Genomic DNA, 16,154 nt, shown 5'->3' on the forward strand with positions numbered 1-16,154 from the left:
TCATAGAGGCCTTCAGTGTACTCTTTCCACCTATATGCCCTTTGCTCTGCATTTAACAGTGGAATTCCCACCGCATTCTTAATGCTATCGCCCTTACTTTTAACTTCACCGAAGACTGTTTTGACTTTTCTGCATGCTGAGTCAGTCCTCCCATCAATCATTCCTTTTTCGATTTCTTCACATTTTCCTTGCAGCCTTTTCGCCTTAGCTTCCCTGCGCTTCCTGTTTATTCCATTCCTAAGTGACTTGTTTTTCTATATCCTTGGATTTCCCCGATATTTTTGTGTTTCCTTCATTCATTTATTCGGTTACCCACGCTTTTTTTTTTTTTTTTTTTTTTTTTTTTTTTTTTTTTTTTTTTTTTTTTTTGCAGTTACCTTCTTTGTAGCACTGTTTCTCTTTCCAACTCCTTTGACTGCCCTGTTTAGATACGTCCACTCCCCTTGATCCGAAAAGCCTACTCAACTATTCATTATCACAGTATCTACGGCCTCAGAGAACTTCAAGAGTATTTCTTCATTCCGTAGCACGACCATATTCCACTTCTTTGCACACCAATTCTTCCCGAATAGCCTCTTGAAGTTCAAACCAATTACTAAATTGTGATCTGAGTGTACATCTGCTCCTGGGTACACCTTACAATCCAATATCTGATTTCGGAATCAAAGATGGCAGCCTATAACTGAGTCGGGGATTGAGAAAAAACATAGAGTTGCCGTACAGTGAGGCTTGCACCCGGCGGCGGTAGCACGGAGTCTAGGGGCCCATTTCCCAACTTACCAACCCACACTGCGGCGGATATGTGGACAGCTACAGGTTGGAAGTGGTGGACGGGAGGAACAACCAAAGGATACAAGACACGGCTGAAGATTGCAAAAAATCTGTTTGCCGAAACACTGTGGAGAACTTACGACGTGACTCGAGAAAGACGCCGGAGAAACCATCCTGTCGCACACATTCGGCAAGTGGTACCGATAGCAAAGGGCTGTGGCAGAGTCACCACAGAGAATGCAGCGTGGTTTGCTGAGACCGCCGGCATCCTGACGTCATCGGGGAAATAGCGGTTCCCTGGGAAGCCGTGAGGCGCCGCTAGCTGGGCACGTGCGTGTGAGTGGGTCTGACCACATCCGGGGGGAGTGTGCTGGCGGCAGCCTTCACGAGAAGCCGAGGCACGTGATGCAGCCTCGCTGCCTCCGCCTGCTCCCCCCTCCCGGGCCTCTGCGCAGTTCAGCCGCGTCGTGAATCTCCAATGGCGGATTTCAGATTTCCCTAACCCACTTCTTTAGAGGCTTTTGGAATACTGTACACTAGTAACTAATCAACCTCGACGAACTTATTCGGAGATATGACCAGCAGTATGTCGTTTTTAAATGATAAACAGCACGAAGCAGAGATAATGTCAGGTTTATGATAAAGAGATTAATGGAACCATTTTAACGGGTCAGATAAATGGGAGCAAAACAAAATATCTACACTACTGGCCATTAAAATTGCTACACCACAAAGAAGACGCGCTACAAACGCGAAATTTAACCGACAGGAGGAAGACGCTGTGATATGCAAATGATTAGATTTTCAGAGCATTCACAAAAGGTTGGCGCCGGTGGCGACACCTACAACGTGCTGACATGAGGAAAGTATCAAACCGATTTCTCATGCGCAAACAGCAGTTGACCAGCGTTGCCTGGTGAAACGTTGTTGTGATGCCGCGTGTAAGGAGGAGAAATGCGTACCATCACGTTTCCGACTTTGATAAAGGTCGGATTGTAGCCTATCACGATTGTGGTTTACCCTATCGTGACATTGCTGCTCGCGGTGGTCGAAATCCAATGACTGTTAGCAGAATATGGAATCGGTGGGTTCAGGAGGGTAATACGGAACGCCGTGCTGGATCCCGACGGCCTCGTATCACTAGCAGTCAAGATGACAGGTATCTTATCCGCATGGCTGTAACGGATCGTGCAGCCACGTCTCGATCCCTGAGTCAACAGATGGGGACGTTTGCAAGACAAAAACCATCTGCACGAACAGTTCGACGGCGTTTGCAGCAGCATGGACTATCACCTTGGAGACCATGGCTACGGTTACCCTTGACGCTGCATTACAGACAGGAGCGCCTGCGATGGTGTACTCAACGACGAACCTGGGTGCACGAATGGCAAAACGTCATTTTTTCGGATGAATCCAGGTTCTATTTATAGCATCATGATGCTCGCATCCGTGTTTGCTCACATTACGGTGAACGCACATTGGAAGCGTGTATTCGTCTTCGCCATACTGGTGTATCACCCAGCGTGATGGTATGGGGTACCATTGGTTACACGTCTCGGTCACCTCTTATTCGCACTGACGGCACTTTGAACAGTGGACGTTACATTTCAGATGTGTTACGACACGTGGCTCTATCCTTCATTTGATCCCTGCGAAACCCCATATTTCAGGACGATAATGCACGACCGCATGTTGCAGGTCCTGTACGGGACTTTCCGCATACTCAAAATGTTTGACTGCTGCCTGGCCAGCACATTCCCCAGATCTCTCACCAATTGAAAACGTCTGTTCAATGGTGGCCGAGCAACTGGCTCGTCACAATACGCCAGTCGCTACTCTTGATGAACTGTGGTATCGTGTTAAAGCTGCATGGGCAGCTGTACCTGTATATGCCAACCAAGCTCTGTTTGACTCAATGCCCAGGCGTATCAAGGCCGTTATTACGGCCAGAGGTGGTTGTTCTGGGTACTGATTTCTCAGGATCTATGCACCTAAATTGCGTGAAAATGTAATCACATGTCAGATCTAGTAAAATATATCTGTCCAATGAATATCCGTTTATCATCTGCATTTCTTCTTGGTGTAGCAATTTTAATTTCCAGTAGTGTAGTAGTGCGATGTGATGGAAGAGATGTAGGACTGTCGCAGGGAACCATTAAATCTGTAAAGCAGTTTAAATACTTGGGATGGATTATCCCTTCCTTGGGAAGCTGTAAAGCAGATTTGGAATGCAGAACCCAGAAAGCAAGAGGATCAATTAAGGTGCTAAATGGAGTTCTATGGAGAAGGGGAGCATCAACGAAAACAAAGAAGGGGATTCTGCAAATGGTACTTGATGCGGTAGGATGAACCTGAGGGAGCGGCAGAGAGAGGCAGCAGAAATGTGTGGAATAACTATGGCAGCCGGGAAATCCATATTGAGGAGGAGAAGAAATTATGAAATTAGAGAAATACTGGATTCGGAGCAAGCAGTCGTGCACGTAATTGAGAAGAACGTCCTTCAATGGTATGGTCATGGATGGGAAGGAAGCAGTCTAGGCAATCAGACAATTGTCTAAGGCTACCAAGCGCTAGATCAAGATGCTGGAAATTTAAAATTAAGTAGAGTTCTGTTCAGCGTTCCAGAGAAACTCTCGAAGAAAAGGCTACTGAAATCAGGAACCACTTAAAGAAAAGAAATTGCAGTACGCTAGCACGCACTGGAATTAACAAGTGACGAAACGGTAGACAAATATTCTGTGATTCGTTCAAAAATTGGTGCTGAGAAACTTACTGGAGTGCCTGCATTACAGTTCTGGAGCTGGAAAAAAACGTGTAACGTCTGTCTATGAACTGATCGCTGAATTGAGTTCTATGTCTTATTTGAAGGCAGCTTCTGACACAACGAAATCAAATGCGGGCGCTCTCAGAGATGCATGCCTGTTGGTTGAATTTTGTTTTGAAAAAGGAAGTCTTATGTTTATCTCGTAGGCCTCAAGTATACGACATCATTCCCAGAATTTTTGAGGAAATACACTGTAGAAACAAAGATCAAACTTAATATCGAATACATTTCAAACCGTTTAGTATTAAAATGATGTTAATAAAATCCAATCTGAAATTCATTTGGCTCAAGTTGAGGTGTCCCCAGTTCAAAACTCCTGAGAAGACGGCAGTTTAGAGAGATTTATAGAGGATTTCCAAAATGAACTGCAATTTTTCTTGGTGAAACACCCTCTCATGGACTATCTCTCCATGTCGGGGGCTTTCCAAAAAAGTGGACGGCTAAAGCTTTTGAAAATGTTTATGTTCTGCGGTTTATGTTCTGAAATCTGAATTTCATCACAACAAGAGATTGAAGTTCGTGATATTCGTATTTCCCTTGACATTGTGTATGTGGAAATTCAGATCTGTACCCCCCCTCTGCACCAAAAGCACATTATTACGATTTCAATCTCTCGCGTGGCTTTACAAGAACTGAAAATATACAGTGGTATCTGTCTCCTGAATCCGTTGTCTTGTCAGTCTTAGATCCTAATTCGTCTTCGGAATTAAAAATTAAGGTAGTGAATGTTAGCCCAGAGGAAGAACCATCAGACGAAAATTCTAAATAGATTAAGTGGGAATCGATCAAATCTCAGAAATTATCAGTAATAAAAATGAACACTTTGTTTATAATAAAACAAATATATGGTTTATCAGATTTTAATTGAGTGACGGGTTCCTTAAGGCAAGCACAAGAAACTGGAAGTTGTAAATGATACAACTGTGAGACGAGGCAAGCTCATTGAAGACTATCATCATTTATTAAAAAAGAGAAAGAGAGAGAGAGAGAGAGAGAGAGAGAGAGAGAGAAATGAATGCAGCATGTGCTTTACGTAGCGTCTGAGTTTTGCCATAAGGTTTTGAGTCGTAAAGAAACAGATTTTGTCAAATAATAAAGATCTATAGAAAGAAATGCGATTTTCTCATATATGCCTCAAAACGTTGCAAATAATAATCTTATAGATTGTCCGGTCAAAGCTGATACAGCAGCATAAATAATTAGGCTGAAATTGATGAACTAATTAGTTAATCGACTACAATATTTTAAGACGAAGAAATTGATTTTAGGCTATTTGTTGTTTTTTTCCTCAAATACACAGGCTGATGCTCGGCTCTGCGTGCAGTTCTCTCTATATGTATATGCATTCAGTAAATTGAGATTCTCACATACGCATAGCAATACCTCCTGTTATAACAGTTCCTTTTGAACCGTCATTATTGTTGTTTATCTGATCTTTGCCGCTCGATCCCGGTTATCACTTGTTTAGTTGAACATCTGCCGATGACTGAATATGGAACTACAATTTGTTTACTCACAAACGAAACTAAACACGGCCGATAACACAAAAAAGTAGTATTTCTTACATTTACAAGATCTTTCAGCGAAGTAATTATGGCTTCACAGGTTTCTGGGGCGATACTTGAGATTGCTTGTTTTGAAATTCTAAGTGTGTATACCACAGGCATGGAGCCGGACTGGAAGAGCTAGCCTGACCGAGAGTGGAATGGTGTCCCTAAATACAGTGGAATCCTTAGAAATCTTTTCTCGAAACATCTGCAGAAGGGGTTTCGAAATCGGCAGGGCACATTCTAAAAAAAATTCTGAAGCCCATACCATATTCTGGTTTTGATTTTTCAAGAAGATTCATAGCACCCGTTATGCATCCCGAAAACACAGTTCTCCTCTAGTGACATTTACGTTGCTTTTCTTACCTTGTAAAAAAGTTAAATTGACTAAACACAAATTAAATATACGGAGAACACTGTGCAAACGCTGCGCCGTGATCACTCGAGTGCATCTGACTCAGAAGATGTCGAGATACAATGTCGCGCGACTTTATAGGTGTATACATGTCTTCGTGAGCTGCCGCTTTGTGCAGACAAGTTCATTAATTGCAAGTAAAACAATTTGAAGAACGTCGAATAATGATATTGATACTGCCCCTTAACTCTTAACTGCAACGTAATTATTATTACGGATATTTGCAAAATAAGTATTACTGAAACCCATACCAACTCCTGGTTCTCATAGACGTGTAACTATAGCACACCCATGGAAACAAACGTGTTACTGAACGAAACATATTGTCTATAAAACTCACCTAGAACTCTCGTTTGATTTCACTACAAATTTCAGAGCAAAGTCACCAACACTTATGCAAACACATCCCTTTTTAGGGCAGAGGATAATTTATTTCAGTCTGTCACTTTAAGAATGCAGCCTTCTTGTCGGACGGCTCCCAAACGCCTACATGATACAAGAGAGGTTGGAAGTTTTAAATGTGGGGAACGCAGCGCACACAATGCGGTCCGAGGAACAATTCTGAGAAAGAGAGCAGAAAAAAGCAGACGGGCGGCTACGCACTCGCCCGACCAGTTCTTATGTAGGTAGCTTTTTAATTTGTGGGATTCCCTCGCTTCTCACACACCAGCTTGCCACCTGCGGGTCGCTTGTGGCTGCGGCTGGCTCTGAAACTGTTCGCACAGCAACTTCAGTAACTGCTACACAGCCACCTCAGACAGACCGGTTCATACAAGCGTTATTTGTACGCGTAGCCCTGCGAAAGTTAGAGACTAAACATACACGGGTGTATTAACGAGTCCATTAAAAGCAACTGTACACATCATTCACAACACTTGTTACAATAAGAATCGTTACATGTATGTATGTATGCTTGCATGTTGTACGTCTCCTCCTAAACCACTGGACCTATTTCAACCAAACTTCGTACACATTTCCCTTACTGCCAAGCAACAATCGCTGTGGGTGTAAGAAACACCTGTATATCACATTTCAGGAAATATGACGACATAAACAATGAGATGCATGAAAAACTGCAGCATCATGCATCGTGTTTATATTTATGACTTCTATCTTACTAATTCTATTCACAATAAACTTCGCAGACCGTATCTACAGCCTCTACATGCACTTACAAAATTATATCGTGGCACCACAGTTAGTTCAGGACATATGACGTAGTAAGGTCTGAGATGCGTGAAAAATTTCCTCAATGTGCATGAAGTTTATATGTTATACTTGTTTGCTACCGACTACATTATCGGCACATTTTGCAGACAGAATCCACATATGTCACTGAATGTACCTACAAAATTATATCATTGTACGGCACATAGCTAAGCGGATATGACTTAAGGTCATGAACACTGAGATGCGTGAAAAAATGCCGCAATAAGCATGAAATTTTAATACATTTGTTCTTTACTCCTAAGGCACTGCTGCAGCCGAGTCAACTTCAAGAAATCTCTGGAACATGGCAGCGCTTTTTACAGCTTTCATCTGCAAAGCACAAATGGCTGTAGGCAAAAATACACTACTGGACATTAAAATTGCAACACCAAGAAGAAATGCAGACGTTAAACGGGTATTCATGGACAAATATATTATACTAGAACTGACATGTGATTGCATTTTCACGCAATTTGGGTGCATAGATCCTGAGAAATCAGTACCCAGAACAAACGCATTGACTCAAACAGAGCTTGGATGGCGTGTACAGGTACAGCTCCCCATGCAGCTTCAACACGATACCACAGTTCAACAAGAGTAGTGACTGGCGCATTGTGACGAGCCAGTTGCTCGTCCACCATTGACCAGACGTTTTCAATTGGTGAGACATCTGGAGAATGTGCTGGCCAGGGCAGCAGTCGAACATTTTCTGTATCCAGAAAGGCCCATAGCTCATACAGGACCGGCAACATGCGGTTGTGCATTATCCTGCTGAAATGTAGGGTTTTACAGGGAACGTATGGAGGGTAGAGCCACGGGTCGTAACACATCTGAAATGTAACGTCCACTGTTCAAAGTGCCGTCAATGCGAACAAGAGGTGACCGAGACGTGTAAGCAATGGCACCCCATACCATCACGCCGGGTGATACGCCAGTATGGCGATGACGAATACACGCTTCCAATGTGCGTTCACCGCGATGTCGCAAAACACGGATGCGACCATCATGATGCTGTAAACAGAACCTGGATTCATCCGAAAAAATGACGTTTTGCCATTCGTGCATCCAGGTTAGTCGTTTGAGTACACCATCGCAGGCGCTCCTGTCTGTGATGCAGCGTCAAAGGTAACCGCAGCCATGGTCTCCGACCTGATAGTCCATGCTGCTGCAAACGTCGTCGTCGAACTGTTCGTGTAGATGGTTGTTGTCTTGCAAGCGTCCCCATGTGTTGACTCAGGGATCGAGACGTGGCTGCGCGATCCGTTACAGCCATGCGGATAAGATGCCTGTCATCTCGACTGCTAGTGATACGAGGCCGTTGGAATCCAGCACGGCGTTCTGTATTATCCTCCTGAACCCACCGATTCCATATTCTGCTAATAGTCATTGGATCTCGACCAACGCGAGCAGCAATGTCGCGATACGATAAACCGCAATCGCGATAGGCTACAATCCGACCTTTATCAAAGTCGGAAACGTGATGGTACGCATTTCTCCTCCTTACACGAGGCATCACAACAACGTTTCACCAGGCAACGCCGGTCAACTGCTGTTTGTGTATGAGAAATCGGTTGGAAACTTTCCTCATGTCAGCACGTAGGTGTCGCCACTGGCGCCAACCTTGTGCGAATGCTCTGAAAAGCTAATCATTTGCATGTCACAGCATCTTCTTCCTATCGGTTAAATTTCGCGTCTGTAGCACGTCATCTTCGTGGTGTAGCAATTATAATGGCCAGTAGTGTAATAGCTGTCAATAGAGCTTTGAAAGGCGTTGTCATAGGGACGTTTACAAAATCGTGTTGTAGTCACACGAAATGGCTGCGGCCAGCTGCATGGGCATGTAACTAGAAATATTTTTTTATAATCAAGTTCGGAATTAAATATTACAGAGAATTTGTATTTTGCATATTATGTTTCTTAATTTCGATACTGTATTTACAAATTTGTATATTATGCATATTCCCTTGTACGAATGTTTCATGATTTGAAAGGTGTTTTCACTAAAACATGGAAATGAGGTTTTTTCGATTTTACACTACAAACACAGTTCATTTTTTATTTTAATTTCTAGTAGAAAATCGTCATAATACATACCTGGGCAATAGCGGGCCTGTCAGCTAGTTAATTAAATAATACTGCTACGTATGAACAACCACACAAGAATGCAAGGAAACGTATGCTGATGTGTGCTGCCCACTAAGATCTCTTGCAATACACTAAGCTCTCACTTCCACTCGAGGGACATGTCTACTCTAACTTTGTCGCGGACCGCTTAATAAAACTAGAACACAATTGATACCTTCCTCATTGCAATCTGTTAGCACCCACAAAGAAACTACCTGCATGCTTCACTACGGGAAGAATAAATAAGTTTTTTTCTTTGGTACGCATTTACGTATCGCGACAGACATGTCAGTGCGTGCACTAATTAAATTGTGAATGGCTGAATAAGAATAACTCGTCGCATACTTGCAGGCAAGAGTTCCAGCCGTCTGTTCTCGATTTCAGATTAGGTACTGAAGAGAGTCCCACAGCGTCATTTCCACAGCGACACTTTCAATGAAAGTGGCATTCTGACACACCTGTGACACGAACGGGATCGAATTCTTCAGTTTCATATACTTTCGGGTCGTGATCCTTGTGTTCACACGTGTCGTTTAGAACCGAGAGCGTTGGTACGATGGTTGAGACAGAATATTAGTATTTGGGAGGACTGGGATTCAAATCCCCACTTTGCCACATTTATTTGCTTTTTCAGCGTGATCCTCAAACAGACTGCTGCCTATTCCTTTACACAGCTTCACAAACTGAGCATTTAATTCATCTCTAAGTACATCGACGCTGACACTTAACCTACAATAGCTATTTGCTAAATCTTAACACACTGGTGGCCAACAACTTTTTGAGAATTTTGTAATTATGTAAGTGACTTAAAATAGCTAGAAGACATGTAGGAATGCAACACTGAATAAAATATTCTCGTGCTTTCATCCACATCAAATAGTTAAGTAACTGCTGGCTGTGACGTCCCTGGTGTCCGCATTATCGTAATACGAGGTGTGGCTAGAAAAAAACCGGACTAGTACTGGTGAAACAATAAAACGAGTGCAATAAGGCTGAAAGTCGCGTCGCCTGTCACGTGACTCTCGCTCCGCCTACTGCTCGAGTTTCATCTGCTTCCTGCACTCAGTCTGCCCGTGGCGTCTGTTTTAAGTAGTTGACGTTTTGTCTGTGCGTCGGAAAATGTTGAGTGTACAGAAAGAACAGCGTGTTAACATCAAATTTTGTTTCAAACTAGGAAAATCTGCAAGTGAAACGTTTGTAATGTTACAACAAGTGTACGGCGACGATTGTTTATCGCGAACACAAGTGTTTGAGTGGTTTAAACGATTTAAAGATGGCCGCGAAGACACCAGTGATGACACTCGCACTGGCAGACCATTGTCAGCAAAAATTGATGGAAATATTGAAAAAATCGGTAAACTTGTTCGACAAGATCGCCGTTTAACAATCAGAGCAGTGTCTGAGTTAACAGGAGTTGAGAAGGAAAGTGTTAGGCAGATTCTTCATGAAAGTTTCAAAATGAACAAAGTGTGTTCAAAAATGGTTCCAAAGTGTCTCACAATTGAACAGAAGGAACGCCGAAGAATGATTTGTTCTGACATCCTGGAAAACATTGAAAGTGATCCCACCTTCTTACAAAATGTTATTACTTGCGATGAATCGTGGTTTTTTACTTACGATCCCGAAACTAAACGCCAATCGATGCATTGGAAAACTCCTGGTTCTCCACGACAAAAAAAAGCACGAATGTCAAAATCGAAATTCAAGGCAACGATGATTGTTTTTTATGACATCAAAGGGATTGTGCACATTGATTGGGTACCAGAGGGACAAACAGTGAATCAGCATTACTACATTAGCGTCCTGGCTACCCTACGTGAGTACGGAGAAAACGGAACGATTTGTGGAGAAAAAAGTCATGGATCCTTCACCAAGACAATGCCCCAGCTCACAGTGCGTTGTCAGTGAAGACGTTTTTGGCAAAACACAACATTCCCATCTTAGATCATCCACCCTACTCACCTGATTTGGCCCCCTGTGACTTTTTTCTTTTCCCTAAAGTCAAGTCAGCTTTGAAAGGAACTAGATTTGAGACTGTTGAAGCAGTAAAAGAAAAAGCGACGGAAGTAATGTATGGACTTACCGAAAATGATCTGCAGCATTGCTATGAACAGTGGAAAATTCGTATGGAGCGGTGTAGAGACCGAGGAGGAGAGTACATTGAAGGAGATAACATGAAATTGTAAATAATTGTAAATAAATGTTTTTTCCAGCATCAGTCCGGTTTTTTTCTAGCCGCACCTCGTATATGGTCATACGTTGCACCCGCTTTCGATGCTTAAACCTCGCTGTCGTTGGATCCCACGCAGCGCTGAGCTGTAGACCAGCGTCTCTACTGAGAATGTTGTCAGTGGTATTTCTTTCGATGCTTTCTTTAATTAGACTGTCCCAGAAGCCGTTAGTGTGAGCCACGACAGACGTGTAGTCAGATTTAATGCGGTGGCTGTTTTCCAGAGCACGCTCATCTAAAGCTGACTCTAATGCCGTAGTCTATAAAGTATTTTATGCTCCGTCTTTAGTGCGCTCTGTTTATCCAACATAAAAAACGAGGAAGAGAAACCAGAGCGCGTTGTCTGAAGTAAAACTGGCGATAGCCGCAGCGTATTTTGTAAACTTCAGATCTGTCGAGGCCTGCTGCATATTTAACTAAACTCTGTAGTTGCCGGATTTTCGACGGAGTTTTGACGATCGACTTGACTTTGTGTCTCTTCATCAGGCTGCACATCTTAACCGACAGGTAAACACAGAGCGGCGAAAATGCTAATTTCTTTTCGTCCTCGTCAGTCTCTTAGAGAGATGATGCAAAAACAATCCGTTTCTTTTGTGAACGAGTTTAATTTTTTTACTGGGGACACCGCATTAATTATACTATGTGTGCTGGGAGATTAAGGCCACGTGGAGCTTATAACTATTCTAGCACTAGAGCAGTTGATCACAAACGGCAGATGAGCACGAGATGCAGGAGACAAAGTGTCACCCGCAACTCCCCGATCGTCGAGTGCGCCATAAGTTATTTCTTCATATTACCCACCAACAAACAGTAGTCTTAGTCTTAGACACATATTTTGTAAAAAAATATAAGTGAGCAATATTAGTGAAACGTTCTCCAACCTACAATGTAACGATGAAAATGTGAAAGCAAAGGTGCAGAATTATATGAGTAAGTATTCACAGATTTGTATACGACAACCATTACTTTGAATAATAACCTAACTTGTTTAATCCGTCTACACCAGTGGTTCCCAACGAGGAGGTAATTACCTCCTGAGGGGTAAAATGAAATTTTCTGAGGAGTAAACACTGTTGTTGTGGTCTTCAGTCCAGAGACTGGTTTGATGCAGCTCTCCATGCTACTCTATCCTGTGCAAGCTTCTTCATCTCCCAGTACCTACTGCAGCCTACATCCCTCTGAATCTGTTTAGTGTATTCATCTCTTGGTCTCCCTCTATGATTTTTAGCCTCAACGCTGCCCTCCAATACCAAATTGGTGATCCCTTGATGACTCAGAACATGTCCTACCAACCGATCCCTTCTTCTAGTCAAGTTGTACCGCAAATTTCTCTTCTCCCTAATTCTATTCAGTACCTCCTCATTAGTTATGTGATCTACCCATCTAATCTTCAGCGTTCTTCTGTAGCACCACATTTCGAAAGCTTCTATTCTCTTCTTGTCTAAACTATTTATCGTCCACGTTTCACTTCCACACGTAGCTACACTCCATACAAATACTTTCAGAAACGACTTCCTGACACTTAAATCAAGACTCGATGTTAACAAATTTCTCTTCTTCAGAAACAGTTTCCTTGCCATTGCCAGTCTACATTTTATATCCTCTCTACTTCGACCATCATCAGATATTTTGCTCCCCAAATAGCAAAGTTCCTTTACTACTTTAAGTGTGTCATTTCGTAATCTAATTCCCTCAGCATCACCCGACTTAATTCGACTACATTCCATTATGCTCGTTTTCGTTTTGTTGATGTTCATCTTATATCCTCCTTTCATGACGCTGTCCATTCCGTTCAGCTACTCTTCCAGGTACTTTGCTGTCTCTAACAGAATTACAATGTCTTCGGCGAATCTCAAAGTTTTTATTTCTTCTCCATGGATTCTAATTCCTACTCCGAAATTTTCTTTTGTTTCCTTTACTGCTTGCTCAATATACAGATTGAATATCATCGGGGAGAGGCTACAACCCTGTCTCATTCCCTTCCCAACCACTGCTTCCCTTTCATGCCCCTCGACTCTTACAACTGCCATCTGGTTTCTGCAGAAATTGTAAATAGCCTTTCGCTGCCTGTATTTTACCTCTGCTACCTTCAGAATTTGAAAGAGTATTCCAGTCAACATTGTCAGAAGCTTTCTCCAAGTCTACAAATGCTAGTAAAAACTAAACTATTCAATTTTGTTTCAATCACAAAACTAAATTATTTTCAAAAGATCATTACTATTATGGCAACAGATGGCAGGAGGGGGGAGGGAGCAGGGCAGGGGTACTAGCTACCATCTAATTGTGCACAGGGCTAATGATCTAAGAAAGGTTGGGAGTCACTGATCTGCACATACATTATCTGACCAGAAACATCCACACACCCCTATGTAAGCAGCACTTACCAGTGGAAGTCACGAGACGCGGACTCACCAGTTTAAAACGAGGCGATAAATATTTAATTGTCAGTAGAAAGGCAGTAACAGCAGGATGGTTTCGTCAGAAGAATTCACTGACCTCGAACGTCGTCTAGTCTACGAATGTCACCTGAGTAACGAATCAATGTGGGTCATTTCTACGCTTCCAAAGATGCTCAAGATGTCTGTTAGTGAGATGATTATGACCTTAAATACGAAGGAACAACCCCAGCCAATCCAACAGCAGGTAGAGATGGCATGTATTGACGGACTGTCGAGCAATGCGTAGGTTGGTTATTGTGGTGTCACCGCCAGACACCACACTTGCTAGGTGGTAGCCTTTAAATCGGCCGCGGTCCGTTAGTATACGTCGGACCCGCGTGTCGCCACTGTCAGTGATTGCAGACCGAGCGCCGCCACACGGCAGGTCTAGAGAGACTCCCTAGCACTCGCCCCAGTTGTACAGCCGACTTTGCTAGCGATGGTTCACTGACAAATTACGCTCTCATTTGTCGAGACGATAGTTAGCATAGCCTTCAGCTACGTCATTTTCTACGACCTAGCAAGGCGCCATTATCAACTGCTATTTATCTTGTGATGCATGTACCGTCAGACCGATGTTCACCAATTATGGATGAAAGTTAAGTATTCCAGAAGCTACGTACTATTTTTGCTACTATAAAGACATTGTCCTGTTCCAGACCTCACGCCATCCTGCGTGAGCTTAACGCGTGCCTTTCGGCTACCTCGTAGTGGCTTGGCTGTCTTGCCAAGTCACAACAGTTATAAAAAATCTGGGTTTTGGAGAGCGACGCCACAGGACAACAATTGAATACAACCGATTGATTTGAAGTGATGATTCACGCCATATGCTGTGGCAGTCCAATGGAAAGGGTTGAATTCGGCGAATGCCTGGAGACGTTAGCTGCCATCATACGTAGTGACAAAGTGAAGTACGATGGAGGTGTTAACAGTATGGAGGAGTGGTCCCTTTATTGCGCCTAAGAAAATTCTGAATGCAGAAGGAAATGAACAAAGTTTACAACATTGTTAACTGCATACACCAGAGGAAAATTTCTGAGGCGATGATTGTATGAGCATGGCAATGTATCGTATCATAAAGCAGTATCTGCGAGGCAATGGCTTGTGCAGAATACCATTCCGGAAGTGAAACTGCCTGCCCGAGTCTCGAGCTGAACTCAATGCAATACGTTTGAGATTTGTCAGAAGGTTAGCTTCGGTCCGAACCCTACCATTCAGCATCACTAATTTCTCCTGTTTCGCCTCTTGAGGAAGAATGGGCTGCCATTCCTGCACAGTCATTCAAACACCTCATTGAAAGTGTGCCCAGCAGATTTTAAGACGTATATCAGCAACTGCTGTTCAGTTTTTGTACGGGTTTCATCGATCATCGATAGACTGATTTACGATGACGGTTTTTCTACATTATTTATAACCTCTACGCCAGACAAGTTGTCCAGCCGTCCATAGTTACAAGGATACCATCAGATCTGTTAATCACGGATACTGATGAGACTTTGGTATGATGTAAAGGCACCTCACCTGAGTACCCGGCTTGCGGCTTTTCATGTTCCCGAGAAAATTGATGATGAAGTTTTATGCCTACCTGTGACGTTAGTCATGTTTCGACTACTAGGTAAGTCAACGTAGCGCTGTGGCTAAGGTTCAAGGCTCAACTCGCTTGCGGTAGGTGTTGGTCATGGCCGTGTACTTTTTTTTCGATTTGATTGTATAGAAAAATGATTAAATACTGGCATATATAATGCAAAATTATTCAAAAATAGTCAAATAATATCGCTAATAAACCAAACTTTTTAGATGACCTTATTGGGAATTTCGCGTCTGTAGCACGTGATCTTCGTGGTGTAGCAATTTTAATGGCCAGTAGTGTACATCGACAAATGAAGGTTCAGTACGGTAATGCATGTTTGTCACAGCAGCAAGTCTACAGATGAAGTAGGAAGTTTGGAAATGGGGTGACTTTAGTGGAAGATGCTCCTCGTCCAGGTCAGGCACAACGAGTTGTGACTCCACAGAACAATGCAGCAGTTCAACCCATGATGAAGGAAAACCTGCGAGTGACACTGAATGACATTGCAGCATGTTTACAGATTAGTCATGGGTCAGCGCACCACAATGTGCATGGTATGCTCCAGTTTCACAAAGTGTCTGCAAGATGGGTGCCACGGCAGCTGACTCCTGAAATGAGAGAACGATGTATTGATGCTTGTGAAGAACTTCTTCGGCGCTTTTAACGAGAAGGTGATGGCTTCCTTGCAAGAATCGTTACTGGGGACGAAACCTGGGTTCACTTTCACCAACCGGAAACGAAGAGAGTGAGCAAGGAATGGCGTCATTCCTTCTCACCAAAACCAAAGAAGTTTCGAGCAGAACCATCAGCAGGGAAGGTTATGCTGACTCTCTTTTGTGACGAAAAAGGCGTCATTTTGGAGCATTACATGCCTAGAAGGACCACTGTCACCAGTGCATCATACACAGATCTCCTAAAAAATCATCTGCGGCCTGTAAACAAATCAAAGCGACTTGGATTGCTGTCAGCAGGTGTCCTTATGCAACATCACAATGAAAGGCCCCTCAGTGCCCGTACAACAGTTGC

The sequence above is a fragment of the Schistocerca piceifrons genome, chromosome 6 (genome assembly GCF_021461385.2).
Source record: "Schistocerca piceifrons isolate TAMUIC-IGC-003096 chromosome 6, iqSchPice1.1, whole genome shotgun sequence".
Taxonomy (NCBI): Eukaryota; Metazoa; Arthropoda; class Insecta; order Orthoptera; family Acrididae; genus Schistocerca; species Schistocerca piceifrons.